Source organism: Neovison vison, chromosome 11, assembly GCF_020171115.1.
Source record: "Neovison vison isolate M4711 chromosome 11, ASM_NN_V1, whole genome shotgun sequence".
In the NCBI taxonomy this organism is placed as follows: domain Eukaryota; kingdom Metazoa; phylum Chordata; class Mammalia; order Carnivora; family Mustelidae; genus Neogale; species Neogale vison.
In genome coordinates, this window is record NC_058101.1 from 44,737,672 (window position 1) to 44,743,679 (window position 6,008).

A 6,008-nucleotide genomic window follows, 5' to 3' on the forward strand; every position below is an offset into this window, starting at 1 on the left:
TGAGAAGAAAATATATAGTTTTATGACAAAACTGATTTAGATTTCAAATCATAAGATCTGAGCTAAACCATGGAGTCTCACTTTTTTTTTCTTTTTTTTTTTGCACTGAATGTTCCCACCTCTGAAAACAACTTTAGATTTTATTTATTTATTTGACAGAGAAAGAGAGATCACAAGTAGGCAGAGTCAGACAGAGAAAAAAGGGGAAACAGGCTCCTCACTGAGCACAGAGCCCGATGCGGGGCTCAATCCCAGGACCCTGAGATCATGACCTGCGCCAAAGGCAGAGGCTTAACCCACTGAGCCACCCAGGCACCCCTGAAAACAACTTTAATATAGAAAGTTAAGTTTAAAACTTTGATGATTCAATATATATAACAATACTCATATTTTTCATTTATCAACAGTAATTATATAAATTAGTGTGTTCTGTATTGTTTTCATGTAATATAAATTTATGATCAGTAATATGCCAGTTGTGATTTATAAACAACTACAAAACCATATTATTTTTTAAATGGCAATAATTGTTGAAAATTAGTGACGATCAAATGAAATATTTTCAACTCCCTCTCTATTTTGGGTGTTATTTGTCCTTATTATCAACTTTTTTTTTTTTAATATTTTATTTATTTGTCAGAGAGAGAGAGCTCACAAGTTGGCAGAGTGGCAGGCAGAGGCCGAGACAGAAGCAGAATCCCTGCCAAGAAAGGAGCCCAATCTGGGACTCTATCTCAGGACCCTGGAATCATGACCTGAGCTGAAGTCAGCGGCTTAACTGACTGAGACACCCAGGCGTCCCCTTATTATCAATGTCTATGAAAGTTGTATATGTATATTGCTTATGTATCTTGAACTCATCTATACTTTCCTGAATGAAGAGATTGAGGTTTATTTACTTTTATATTCCCAGTGTAGACATAGTAGTGAAACATAATAAGCATTAAGATATTTTTTCGAGGTCGGAGCCACTGCCGCCACGTCCGGATCCAGTCTCGCGTGCTGCTGACGCCCACCCTCCCGACCTGCACTCCCGATTCCTTTGGTTCTAAGTCCAAAATGGCAACTCTCAAAGATCAGATGATTCAGAATCTTCTTAAGGAAGGACATATTCCCCAAAATAAGATTACAGTTGTTGGGGTTGGCACTGTTGGCATGGCTTGTGCCATCAGTATCTTAATGAAGGACTTGGCAGATGAAATTGCTCTTGTGGATGTCATGGAAGACAAACTGACAGGAGAGATGATGGATCCCCAGCATGGAAGCCTTTTCCTTAGAACACCAAAAATTGTCTCTGCCAAAGATTATAACGTGACTGCAAACTCCAACCTGGTTATTATCACAGCTGGGGCACCTCAGCAAGAGGGAGAAAGCCATCTTAATTTGGTCCAGCGTAACCTGAACATCTTTAAGTTCATCATTCCTAATGTCGTCAAATACAGCCCAAACTGCAAGTTGCTGGTTGTTTCCAATCCAGTGGATATCTCGATCTATGTGGCTTGGAAGATAAGTGGCTTTCCCAAAAAACGTGTTATTGGAAGTGGTTGCAATCTGGATTCAGCACGGTTCCCTTACCTAATGTGGGAAAGACTGGGAGTTCATTCGTTAAGCTGTCACAGGCGGATCCCCAGGGAGCATAGAGACTCCAGTGTGCCTGTATGGAGTGAACTAAACATTGCTGGTGTCTCTCTGAAGAATGCACCCTGACTTAGGCACTGATGCAGATAAGGAACAGTGGAAAGAGGTTCACAAAACAGGTGGATGACAGTGCCTATGAGGTGATCAAGCTGAAAGGCTACACTTCCTGGGCCATTGGACTGTCTGTGGCAGATTTGGCAGAAAGTATAATGAAGAATCTTAGGCGGGTGCATCCGATTTCCACCATGATTAAGGGTCTCTACGGAATAAAAGATGATGACTTCCTTAGTGTTCCTTGCATCTTGGGACAGAATGGAATTTCAGATGTTGTGAAAGTGACTCTAACTCCTGAGGAGGAGGCCCGTTTGAAGAAGAGTGCAGATATACTCTGGGGGATCCAAAAGGAACTGCAGTTTTAAAGTTTTCTAATGTACCACTTCACTGTCTAGACCACGACAGGGTCATAGTTGGAGGTTGTGTACATTGTCCTTATTATCTGATCTGTTACTTAAATATCAAAATGGCCTAAGAAAAAAACATCAGTTTCCTAAATTTTTAAATACGAATGGTTCAGCAAACCCTGCAGCTATACCCTAATGCTGGATGAGACCTGCCTTTGTAGTCCTAAATGGGTTCATCTCAGAGGCACCACTGCCAGTATTGCATATGCAGCAGGTGCTCTTCAAACCAGATGAGTATTTCCTGTGTGTTCTGTGACTTCTGGTTCCTTCACCCAACATGCCTAGTCCATCTTTTCCAGTCAGTCACATCCTGGGCTCCAACGTATAAATTCATTATTGCATGTATTGTGCATAACTGTTCCAAAGGATCTTACTTCGTGTACCATGTATGTCAGAATATAGTGTACATTGCCATATAATGTAAAAGACCATGCAACCAACTAAGTGTTGTACCAACTAAAATACCAAATAAAATTTGAACAGTGACTTTTTTTGAAAAAAAAAAGATATTTTTTAACTGAAGAATTTTAATTAAATTTATAATATGAAACTACTAGTTATAGACAATTTGTTAGGAAAATAATTTAATTAGCACCTCCCTCCAATGACACAAAATAGCACTGAGCTCTGATTCAGTTTAATGACAGATGACTGAACAACGCTTTTTGGTTTTGCTTTTATATACTTTGGCCTTATTTTACATTTACATTTAACTATGGAATTGTGGGATACATGGTAACATTGAACTATAAAATGATGTTGACTTTCAATTTAAAGTAGTAAAGTAATAAATGGCATCCAAGAATATTCTACAGTGAACAAGGTCTGCATACAAATGTGTTCCATTTATATTCAATTAAATGCAGAGAAATTGGGGAGTTTTATAAAGAAAGAAAAATCATATTAGAGTGAGTATCGATAAATGCCGGATGCATCCATCAAGTATCTTGGCAGTCATCATGCAGCGGGGATGGTTTGCCCTGTAGTTCAAATCAATATGTTTTTGTTGTAAGGTACAACACAAAGTAGTTAAGTGTTGCTTTCAAAACTCTAGAAATGTATTAGTTTACAATAATACGTCTAGGTCTGCAATGTAAGAACAGGCATTTTTCCCTAGGAATAACATGTATCTACTAGATAATAGAAGTTTGAACACAAAAAAGGTTATGGAGGAAATATTGGTAGAATTACTCAATAAGAACTTATGACTTGGATTTGCTATGTGGGTATAGAAAGTACATTCAAGTAAGGTCTGAAATAATATAAAAAACATGTGACACATTCACATGTATCAGTAAAATTTGGACAGCTCACAGTTTAGAGTCAAACACCTTTATGCAGTCCAGTTCTCTTTTTCACAAAGGAAGGTGATAGCAACAGGGTTTGTGGTATAGAGGAAAGGTTATATTTGGCATCCCTTTTAAACTGTTTTTTGTGGGCCTGTGCAATCCCCATTTAATTCTAACAGTGATTGTTCTTGGAACATATGTGAACAATTAGTTTTCTTGAATGAATGTAAGCTTAGTTTCTACCTGCCTTGAATGTTAGACTCTCTTTTTAAATTGTGGGATTAGGAAGGAAAAGTGTTCCTTTATTTTTATCTTTTTTTTTTTTTTTTTTTTTTTTTTAGTTTGTCAGGGAGAGAGAGAGAGAGCACAAGCAGGAGGAACAGCAGGCAGAGGGAGCAACAGGCTCCCTGCTGAGCAAGAGCTCATGAACTGAGCTGAAGGCAGATGTTTAACCAACTGAGCCACCCAGGCATCCCAAAAATGTCTCTTTAAATTTTGCAACTGAATGATCCCTTTTTTTGTGTATTGTTATGAAGGACTATCTCATTAATTCTGTTGCAGACCTGAGTTAATTATTTCAAAGTATAGGTAAGAAATACAAATATTTTAGAATTGTTTTTCTTTAATCCAATCTCCCTTCACAAAAGTCTTTAAAACCCATGATTTTTAGCATGACACAAAGATGTGTATTAAATTATTTATGTTGTCACAGGAAGTATAATATGTATATCCATTTAATATATTTCTTTGAGTTTTGACATATTTGTTCACTACATCTCCCCACCTTCATTGACTTCATTGTGAAGAAAACAAGACTGAAACATAGTTAATATTTCTGACAACACTAAATACCATATCAAAATTCTAGGACAAGATGAAATCTGAGACTGTCATGTTCCAATGATTAAAGGACAAATAAGCTTTTTAAGTTACAAGATAATATTCCTTAACTATGCTCATTTTTATAAAATATAGTTAAACAAATTAACAAAGTCTACCATCTAGAGACATTAACTGGCATTCTGTTTATTTACCTTTTTTTTTTTTTTTTAAAGATTTATTTGTTTATTTATTTGACAGGTAGAGATCACAAGTAGGCAGAGAGGCAGGCAGAGAGCCTGATGTGGGGCTTGATCACAGAACCCTGGGAACATGACCTGAGCCAAAGGCAGAGGCTTTAACCCATTGAGCCAGCCAGGAGCCCCTATTTATCTTTTTTAAAAAGATTTTTATTATTATTTTTTTAGTTTAATTAAGAGAGCAAGAGAGGGAGAGAGCTTGAGCAGGGGGCAGTGACAGACAGAGGGAGAGGGAGAAGCAGACTCCCCACTGAGCGGGAAGCTTGGTATGGACTTGATCCCAGGACCCTGGGATTACAACCTGAGCTGAAGGCAGATGTTTTACTAAATTCAGGTACCCCAGAATTCTGTTTATTTTTATACACAATGAATAAAATAAGCGAACATGCAATATCGATTTTATAATCTATTTAATGCTTTAACATCATTAAAAATTAAAAGTTTTTAAAATTAAATCAGTAAGATAATGAAAGTACCAATAGAAAAGTAAATTCAACTTAAAAAAACAGTAGTCAAAGGTGATATTTGAAATATTTAAAATCAGTGTAGAAACTTTCTAATCAGAATGAGCAACTTAATAAGAACAGATCTACACTGAGCTATCATACTACAGTGAGAATACTAATTACAATAAGAAACTATATTGTATGATTGACAAATGGAATTTAAAGCTACAATGCCTTGAAATAGCATGTCTGTAGGAAAATAGAGTGTCATACATATCTCTTGTCAATGTAAATATATTCAATTTTGGGTGGAAATAGGTATAAATGTATTTATATACATTTATATGTATTTATATACATTTATATGCACATGTATAAATGTATTTATATATGTGTGTGTATACATATACACACACACATATATATGCGTACACACACACACACACACACACACACTTATTTGGGTTTGGTTTTGGGTTTCTTTTTCCCCAAAATTGTTTTATTTACTATTGACTAAATGAAAAAGCAATATTTATAAGACATACATAAAGAAAAAAGAATGATGCAGTAAAATTGTGAACTTGCTATCTTATTTTAAATTTTTTTATTTTTTAATATTTTATTTTTTATTTTTTTATTAAAGATTTTATTTATTTATTTGAGAGAGAGAGAGAGAGAGAGAGAGACAGTGAGAGAGGGTATACAAGCAGGGGAAGTGGGAGAAGGAGAAGCAGGCTTCCCGGGGAGCAGGGAGCCGGATATGGGGCTTGATCCCAGGACACTGGGATCATGACCTGAGTGAAGGCAGATGCTTAACAACTGAGCCACCCAGGCACCAATTTTTTAATATTTTAATTAACATATAATGTGTTATTTATTTCAGGGCTACAGGTTTGTGATTCATCAGTCTTTCACAACACCCAGTGCTCTCCACAACACATACCGTTCCCAATGGCCATCATCTAGCCACCCAATCTCCCCACCCACCTCCCCTCCAGCAACCCTCGGTTTGTTTCCTAAGATTAAGAGTCTCATGATTTGTCTCCCTCTCTGGTTTCATCTTGTTTCATTTTTTTTCCTCTCTTCTCCATCTTG

General features: G+C 36.6%; 1 pseudogene; it reads left to right on the plus strand.

Moving 5' to 3' along the window:
• The first annotated feature begins 1,044 nt into the window (after positions 1 to 1,044).
• Positions 1,045 to 2,064, plus strand: LOC122889333 (annotated as a pseudogene).
• Positions 2,065 to 6,008: the final 3,944 nt, after the last annotated feature.